This window comes from Saccoglossus kowalevskii, chromosome 6, assembly GCF_978046115.1.
Source record: "Saccoglossus kowalevskii chromosome 6, keSacKowa6.1, whole genome shotgun sequence".
Lineage (NCBI taxonomy): Eukaryota > Metazoa > Hemichordata > Enteropneusta > Harrimaniidae > Saccoglossus > Saccoglossus kowalevskii.
In genome coordinates, this window is record NC_140646.1 from 18,457,845 (window position 1) to 18,468,599 (window position 10,755).

A 10,755-nucleotide genomic window follows, 5' to 3' on the forward strand; every position below is an offset into this window, starting at 1 on the left:
ATACAAGGTGTGTTATCGCTTATCGCGGCGTAAATACCAGAATGACGTCTGTAACATCGATGCAGCGGCGTGATGCTGTTTAATTGCATTTAATACTATCATTTAAAAGCTGAAGAAAAATCAAACGCGCGACACTCGAATAACCCAATTCAATTTGTGTTTTGTGTTGTAAGCAGGTTATATCTCTGAAAAGGAATCGATGTGCGAATGTTGTTTAGTCGCTTAAGGTATGCATGACAACTCATACGTGAGAATTAAAACACTCACAAATCCGTCATCTTTCTTTGGAAGCACACCTTCAGGAAACTGGCAACCTTTGACTTGGCAAAGTGACATTTACAATCAAACATTCTATCAAATTCTCAGCATGATGTTCTCTTTTTGACATTCTCTCAGTTCAATATTTACTTGTACACTTTAAATCATGAATAAATAACTCATACCAATCGATTCCCCTCTATCGGTTCAAGTTATTTGTACGCACGGTCGGCAAACGTTCGGTCAATGATGGGATTACGCGCGTCTTAGTGACTGTGTGCAATTGTCTCTCGGTAGAGTAACAGCGATGTGGCTCTGAAATCATTGTGCCGGCACGCAATACACGTCGGGCAGAATAACAGGTGCACCCCAACAAGCGCACTCCTTTAAACCAAGGGGTCACATGTTTTATATAATATTGAACTGCCCTAAGTAAGGAAGATGGATAATTTCCTCCCACTTTCCGCTGTTTTAGGACATTTAAACGATAAGGAAAAGTAATTTCTAAATACTGACGATCTTCCTTTTTTATTTTTCGGGAGTATGGACATTTGGACTTTTAATGTTGTTTTCGTCTTTCCTGTTTGCGTGCGCCATAAAACGTACATTGTCTGACGGCAGTGTCGTGGCACTGAGCGAATTGAACTTCACTGGAAGTCGTGTTGCCATAAACATTGCAACGTACATTGTTCGACTGCCTGGCGGTAGAATCGTGACACTGAGTCCACTGAACTCCACTGTAAGTCCCGTGTTGCCCTACGCTATATAACGTATATAATAGTCTGACGACAGAGTCGCAGCGGCACTGAGCTAACTGAACCGTATACATCACACAATTCGGAGATAAATAAACTCCCGCCATATTTAGTAGTCTGAGATGCAGCTGTATCCAAAAGGGCGGCAGTCGTCGCGCCGCGTCCTGTTCGATATGGGACTCATAGCGACGTATACAACGCGTGTAAAATACATTGTTTATTTACATGAAATTCGAACACGCGCTGCGCGACGACCACCGCGCTTTAAACTTATATAGAGACGTTATTTTGTTACATATTTATTTTCTTTCACATTTAGGAATTATACCAAAATGCTCTGTTATATTGTTGAGGGTCCTCAAATCCAAGGTTCATTTCAATGTATATCAACATACCACTGATATAAACCGAATACAAATTACATTTGCACGCTCATCATTATTTCAGAAAGGCTTTCATGGTTGTGCGGCAGATGCGGTACACGTTATTAATGCAATGGCATATTAGTTTATCGGCCCTGGTGGATTGTGGTGATCGTGCTGGTAAATACAAATTAATAGAACATAGTTGTACATTGTGACGCCAGAAATTGATGATCCTTATTTTATTGACTACAGGGCAAGGAGAGCAAGCGTCATCGCCTGTTACATACATAATTTGAATACAGAGGATTATCATTTGACCGTAATGGAAGGGTCGGCCACCTGACATATCAAAGCTTCGAGCTCGGTTCAATAAGACGTCGGTTTCTTTAAAAAAAATCCAAGTATTTATCAGTTGTTTTTCCTAACAACCGTCTTTTGTTGGTCAATTTTAAACAGAAATCGATGTTTCAATATAGTTTGTGATAGGATTATTCACGCCTGAGTGAATATTTTCGCTGCGGTTATGTCATTAACAAATGTGTGGTCGATGCGCCGCCAAAGTTGGGGCTTATAGTTACCTATTATTTATTAACCGGTAACTATGACGACGACGTGATTGTAGCGTATCTCTGTCTTCCCTGCCGCTGGTTACCTGGACTCGATAACAGCGATGAGAGAATAGTTGCACGTTGTTGTATATCCTGCCAGACGTTTCTTATCTCGTCGATTCAGCATATTGTAGCGAATCATTTAAACTGTTCTCACGTCGGGCGAGTTTTACGACACAAAACTTTACTGCCTGTCTTTATAAATAAATAAAAGCGCCAGCATCTGATCAAAACGCGCCGATCTCGATTGTAGACTAGACGCTTTTACGTTTTATTGCCCGAATGACTCGGCGAATGGCTTGGTTTATCTTGCTACTCATTGGAGTGGATTAAAGACCATCTACTGATAATAGTGTATAATTAAACACTTAAAACCTTTTTCTTTTAATTAGTATTTTAAATACCTTTACGACAGAGATGGTTACTGACATGTCCACGACACATTTCTTTAGATTCATATTAGGAATATGTATGTTTTAACGCTTTCGGTAAGTCTAAGTTCTACTAAGGTTTGTATATTCGCTAGTTTGGCATCTACAATAGCATTCAATGAGTTTATCGCTGAAAAGCTACGATTCACAAACTGGGATAGAATTGTTCTCCCTGAGTGGTGTGTTCTATTAATTGCGAAATGAGGAAACTATTAAAATAGAGAGAAAAATATATCTCATAAAATGATGATAGATTCATAAAACATGTATCTCATATCGTTATTCTGCATCTAGCTTACCATCAAAGGAGCAAAAACCAGTATTTTATTGCCTGGCAGATTTCCATGATAATAACTCATGCGCGAGAAATGACAATTTGGAAACTTATTATTAAATTAATTTACAAGACGTTGACCCTCGATCGAGCAGTGCGTTCTTTGTGTGGTTGCCGCATCTATATTGAGCAAAATATTGAAAATAAACTATGATCTTGTTTTATGTTCACTATTCATACTTACCGATACCCAGGTGGTTCGTTCATGAGCATTGGTCCTCCTGGGAGCTTTACTCTATACATCGTTTCTCGATCGCGTTCTTATGCAAATGCGTGACCATGTGCTCTTTTTCTTCATAACTTTGAAAACATGTATATAGACAAAGAGTACAATCTGCGTAAATATATTATATTCCACGACTTGTTTGAAATTGACAATGGGATACAATACAAGACATGTTAGGTGCATTTCATATGTAAATACGGCGCACGCAATTGTATCGCGTTTTTTTTTTATTTGGTAAGATGTTAACAATTTTGTGTAAAGATGGAATATACGGCAATGTCAGAAAAGGAAGATATTCGCATTTCGCAGTCACGAGCAGACGAATGGAATACGTCCCCCACAGAGATTTTTCTCTAAAATTCTCCCTAAAACAGAATCTCAAATAAACAACATATGTTCAATATAAATAGCAATAACGGTATAAATTTTATTTAACTGTACAGTTTACACATTTATTGCAATGTAATTTATTGTGTACTTCTTTGTAGATGGAAGGACTTTATCACATACAAATGTATAACTCGCGATTCGTTTGTCTTAATCAATAAGACAATACGAAACTTAGAAAAAAGTTCGAAAATAGAAAAATATGTTAACTAATGGAAGCACCAAGACGAACTAATTACAAATAAATAAATTTGTAATTCTAATACTTCACTGAATAGCATACTATGCCAGGAATGGTTTGCTTGTTTTCAAAATGTATTTAATTTAGTTGATGGCCTTTCAGGCGAAGACCCGTTTTGGCTTGTGCAAATTGTAATTCTCGTTTAATTATCAGGGGTTAATTCTCTTTCTCTGGGTTCTCCACACTTGTCAGGGGGGGATCTCGTCTCGTCTCTCTATCGCGTCCCCTTGAGGTACGGGATCGGGGAAGTCACTTATACTTTACAGTCAAATAAGACGTACACAACGAAATACGTTTCAACTCTCGTCTTAGTCGGTCAATCGAGCACTCTATAAGACATAGCGCCCTGGGGAAAAATCCCCAAGACTATTCTAAGGCTGACCCAAGACTCTCTTAGACTGCGTCAAGGCTCGCCCCAAGGCTCTCCAGGACTGCCCTCGACTCTCAGACTGCGTCTATCGTGCTCTGCTCCCCAAGACCAACTCAAACTCTCTTTATTCATTTTCAAAACTCTAACCAATTACAAAACAGTAAAAAGACTCTAGGGCGTAACCTTCAATCATAAAGCCAATCACACTAAGTACTGAATACGTCATATCTTTTGATTAATCGTTCACTACATTAATAACTAGAATACCAACTGTCAGAATAGCGACGGATATCTCGTAATTAGTTCCAAATCACTGAGCCAAGTTCCGTCCAAAACTTCAAATAGGCCTAAACGATGACAGACATAACACAGTAATTTAGCTAATAATCAACTAATTAAGTCGGTTAACAGATACGCAAAAACAAATTCATGACACAATAACGATTGAACCCATATCGGCTATGATCAATTAAAGGCTGTAATTACATTTGCGGAAATCGATAAAACAACTGTACATAATTTGCAAATTGGTAAATGAGCTGTTGACTGTTGAATTCTGTGTAATATTAGTGACATTACTTAATTATTATCGCTTGTATTTTCCAGAATGACTGGATATCCGGTTTGATCAAGGTATTAAATGAGTTCAGAAAAAAAACGATCCTTTAAATCGATATCAAGCTGAGTTTTATATACTACAGTTATTAAGTAATGTGTTTATAAGAAGGGGCTTTGAAGAGGAGTCTGGTCGCATAAACAATTATTGCAATTTACAATAACCTGTTATTTTTTTTTAATCCATGTACAGTAATACAACTTGAAAGTCAATTTCAAGTTGTGAAATGCATTCAATGCCTATTCGGGATTCGGCGAGCATCCTTTTTGTCACCTCTACTGTTCATGTTATTTATTGATGGTATTTGGCGCCGAGTATTTACAGCATCGATTCTTTGGTATATATGTTAGTATGCTAAAAATATCTTCAAGTTCTTTTTACGGACGATTTGATTTTGTTCAGTAAGTTGCAATACAATTGACTTACAGAGATTATTAATAGGATTTTCAGAATACTCAGGTAAATAGAAACTCAAGTAAGTACAAATGTGCATATAAAACAACATTTATGGCATCCTTTAACATTATGAGAAATGATATTAAAATGGAGAAATATGTCCAATCCTAATTTCTTATATTTAATTGGTATTACACTCGTTATGGCTCAAAAAAAAACACTTGCTAAATGTACATGGGCGTTATCTAAATATAGTTCCTTTAATATACCAGTTGAAAATCGTTGTTTGTAGGATTTTACCAATATTATTGTACGGGAATGAATTAAGTGTGGGATGGTAAAGGGGAAGATGTCGAAAGAGCGCTTAATTTGGTTGTCAATTCACCGAACTCGTGTAATCTGTCGTGAATTTCGTAGACTCACTTTTATTTAGTATTATTAAGTTTTGGTTAACGGTTCTATAAACGGTCTCAAATCGTTATCTATACCAGTGTTAAAGGCAGAAAAGAGTAACACGTGTTGGGCCCTTTGGCTCAAAGAACGAGAACTAATTATATTTTGCCCACGATATAGAATGATCTTGCAGAGAAATATCTATCTATGTACCTGTATATTTCTATAAAGAGCATCCATGCCACAAATGTATCCGTCTTATGCAAACTGATAATTTTAGTGTATTGTCACAGCTAACTACATTTGTATTGTATTCTTTTAAGCGCAGGAAATCATTAAATGTAGACTTGTGTAATTCCAAATAATGCCTGATACATCTGTTCTACATAGACCCGGGGCAACGTACTGAGTCGATCATATTCTAGTATATGGCCACGGGTTTGAATAAGCCTAAACCCCCAACGGTTCTGACATTTCGGTTGAACTATCCTTTTTCTTCATTTCTGTCACAAACATATGGTGAAATATAATCTCCACACTTAATGCTATAATTCCACACTGTGTCACGTGTGTTTAAACTCCCAATCAGAAATAAGGACTTATAAGCGCGTTAATGTTGTTGTCCCGAAAACGCATTGAATAATAACACACTTAGAAGGAGAGGTAAAACAAAAACAAATATATAAAGGGCTTGCGATTTTCTGAGATAGATATACTTCCAATGCCAACTCCAGTATTAGAACGTTTGGTAGCTTTGAGTACTATTATCTGTTCAGACATCATACGCCCTACCCGTGTACACTGCGCACATATGTATGTGCGTCCGAGGTTAATACTAGTCATTTGAGCATCGCTACTCTGTTTATTAATTATTTCCAATATGGTCAACTTTTATTATTACTGATTCTGATTGTATATGTTGTACACGTTATATGTATATGTTGTATTGTTGTTTTTCTTTGCAACTGACATTTTAAATGAAATGGTCAATAAAATGTACATTACGTGTGTTTCTTTCTCCAAGTTGCTGGGCCAATTATATTCAAAACTTAGCTTGTTTTAGTTGTGTACTCATTTTGATGTATGTTGTCTCAGGTCTTATTTTACCGGGATATTTAAGTTGCTGCGTGTCCGCATTATTGAAAATAGACCCAGTTGCCGTCCAGTGTGTATTCTCGTTATAACCGTGTATATGTGTCCGTCGAGTTTATGTAAGGATTCTGGCAATTATAAATGTAATAGACAGGGGAATAATTGTTCGCGATTTGAGAGTAACCGATGTCAACACCCACTTGGCTTACAACTCTTCGTATAGCCATCCAAGTCGTACCGATTCACTGAGTTGTATCACAGGATAGTGGTATCTACATCACTTAAAGTAGCCTCGGTATTATTGACGACTAAAATTTAGTACATAGTTTCCACTAAGGAGTTCGCCAATTAAAATACGCAAAATACGTACATCGCCTATATTGAAACATACAGTGCCGATTATCGGACTTGTCTCCAAATACTCCAAACTGGGAAAATGTATTTTTCCAATATTCCAATGCGTTCATGAAAACATATTTTCGTCAATTTTATCTTTATTTGGTTCTGGTATGAAGGATTGATAATATGCAAAAACGGTCATAGTGGTTTCCCAATACTTTGGCGTCATGGCAAGATGATGAATGTGATGCAGCAGGTGACGACTAACAGTCGAGATGATTGTGTTTTACGGTGATGAAGTGCGCGCAAAGATAGATGCTCAATGGCGTCATCTTTTATTATTTCATCAATTTATATACGATATGGTTGTAGACCTGACGCGTTTAACTTTAATGCTCGTAAAAAAAACAGCTATCCAAGTTAGTTCCGCAGTTTCTACAGCAATTGGCATTATCGCCTTAAAAGAATGTGCAATGACGTCAGAGCTCAACGAGCGTAAATATTCAGGTTCCACCATGACGTCACCAAGCTCTATAAGTACAACACATCAGATTCGATTTCTTCACAAGCTAATAATTGGATTATTTTTTTTCGTGCTTTTACTAAAAATACACACTTGTTATAAAAACGCTTGTCACGCAATTCTGTCATCGTATAATATTGAGGCGGGTTTGGTTCAACTTTTATGAGATGTAGTAGTTTTCAGTGAGGCACATGTTCAGACATTATTTGTACAGTTTATTCATGTTGTAGTCTGTATTAATCTCACGGGACGGAATTGACGCCTCGGAGAATTATAAGTTTTTATTACGAGTACAAAGTATGTGCATGTGAGTGAGAGAATCACCTGCAGATGCTGAGCCTCATTACAATGCATTGACCGGATTACTACGCGAAAACAAATCCAAATATGTCGACTGAGGTAGTAAATTCCATTACATTTTCACAGGTTGTGACGAAAAAAAAACCCAATTTTTAGTTTGTGCGTACAATTGCCTTGTTATCGCGAGTACATGACTTTATTAAAACAACTCAGTATTGCTTCATATTTATTTCGTTAGGTACGTCTACTATCGACATAGAGGGCGGCATTCGTTGAAAATCAAATGTCGTTCTTTCGTTACGACTTTAATGTCGACTTAATTTCACCACAGTCCCTCTATCCCGGGACTGTGATTTCACCTATTCCAACTAGTAAAGTCGATAATATATAAATAATGATTAGACATTATCTTTCTTCAATAAAACCACGAAATTAGCAATATATGTACCGGTTTGGACCACTTTACATAAAGGCACAAACACCGTCACGTATCAGAATATACTGTGTACGTATTCAATTCGAGACCAACATTACGTCACTGCAGACTTTAATTTGACGTTTTAAGTCATCACGTGACATCGACGGAAGCAACGAAGAAAATATTCACTCTAGGTTCTAGCGTCGATCGGCGTTCCACAGTTCGACAATGAATACAGATCGCTCGCTACATTTGATCTTTAGAACTGAAAGACATATGTGTTTTCCATAACAATTATCGAATTGAGAGTGCTCCACTCGTCACGGTCGAGAAAGGTACAGGCGAGAACTTGCACGATTAATCAATTTATAACACACTATAACACACACATTACTAATTGCTAGTTGTTAAAGCATATCTGTAACAGTCTTTATTTTATTCACTTTTCCAATAAATAAAAAAATGTGTTTGGGTCAACAGGCAAAATAATAAATTCAGGGTGCAATTCGACCTAACCGATTAGAAGAATGTCGACCCATAATTTGAGCATCAGACTAATACCTTTGAAGGAAATTACAACATTTTTTTTTAGTCGAAATGTGCATTGCTGTTTCTATCCACCTTACAAATGGTTCCCATTCAGATGCGTACACAAAATAATTCAGAAAATAAAAAAGATTCATCGAAAATCGAAAGGTGTCTTAGTTGCCACGTTTGACGTTTACAACATGTAATAAACTAGGGTGTATCTTGAGCCACGTTATATACGGCCAGTCGTAAGACGAATCCAAGGCGCCATGTGTCGCGTCTTTAAAGCCAACGAGATCAACATTTGACACCAACATAAGTTAAATCTGGTTTGCCACTAAACATAGCAGAGTCGTTCGATGAAAACGCTAGTGCGCATGCGCTCTCGATTATCTGTACGTGCTAACTCTCACGATATTATGTATGTACGTATAGAAAACCCAGGCGCATGCGCATTTGCGTTTTATAATATTTAATGGAACGAATACTGTTATGTCTATTTCAAAAAACAACGATTGCTAGGCTCCTGTTCTCTGATTTTGTCACGACTCAATTTTCCGCTTCATATAACATTTCTGGAATTTTTTTTTGAAATTTTACCATTTACTTTTTACGCGTATGTACACCAAACTAAATACATATTATGTTTTGTTTGTCAGTTTATTTGGGCACTTTTCTATTTCTGAATTATTACAAATAGGAATAAGCGATATATGGCGATTGGTATTGTTGACATATTAGCTTAATTGATTGTAATGCCGAACTAGACATACTTGGGATCATGTCAATTTCGGAATGGTGAAAGTTGCAGTAACTATTCGTCTTAAATGAAAACAGCCGTTAATATACTAGTAGGTAATACAACAATTGTCATTTCATGCAGGGGGTGGTATCGGACTACTTTAGGTGTGGCGTCTAAACGCGGCAGTTACGGCCTTCCGGTTGTATTTGAAATCGGCAGAAATATTTTCTGTGTTTGTTTGTTTTTTAAATAATCTTTCAGTCATCATTATTATGAATTATGTCATTGCATTATGCAAATAATATGAGGTTATTACGAGGATACCGAACAGTATGCATGAAGACAGTACAGCGGAAGTATCGACGTATTCTCCTTAAAACTTCATATTACTAGTATACCAAGATGAAATTCTCCTATCGAAGCGATGAAACTTTGTACAATTTGAGATTCCCGTGTACTGTCGAACACATAGACTAATGATGTTTATCGTGCATATAGCAACATTTATAGTGAAAAAATATTAGTCAGTGTCATTTCACGCTGAACGTCACTACCATGGTCATATTATAAACAAACTCAAAAATGCTCAAAGTTATTCATAATTTCTTTTGGATGGAAGTGTATCCATGAATGGATATGATAACCAAGAATTGATTTTTACGGATGTGTTGTGGAATACAACGTCTAGATCGTTCGAAACTAGAAACAAAATACCCACCACCCCCCACCCCCACCCACACACCCACAGTCGTGTTTAAACACAGCAAACAGTCAGATCGTTTTGGTCAGGCTAGATTTTTAGTCTCAGACAAAGATTGCTGATGAAAAAAAAATATTGTTGTATTGTAAAAGATTGCAAATTACCAGGTACTAGCACTTGTTATTGCTGATCGGAGCCATATACCAGTATGTGATAGTTTGAATTAGCGGAATTTTGTTGTACTTGTGTATCCGAGTATAAGTGCTACATTGGCGGAAAGTTTGAGTTCAAATCGACAATATGTGGAAAAGAGAAGTGTATCTGGGGGTTTTAAATTGTTGCGTATATTTCCGAGTCCTCACGTGGTTGATGCGATAGTAGTGGCTTTCTTCCCATTTGATACATTGGTTGCCTGGGGCACGTTTGTTATTGAATATGGTGAGATCAGTGAACTTGAACCTGACTTTTTGTCAGATAACGAGTCATATCAGTGACTTTGACACAGGCTGACAGATTACAGGTTATCATACTGGACAGTGATACTGATATACTGGCGACATTTTCCGAATATTGTCGTGGCAGTGGGTTGAGTGACTATCAACGGCCGGTGAAAGTGACAATTGGTATGTGGGAGTGTATACTGCGCATGTAGTACCCGTTTACGAAAAAAAAAAAAACGACATGGACGCAGACAATCAATTGCTGCTTGAGATGCAATAGCTGAGAAATAAGT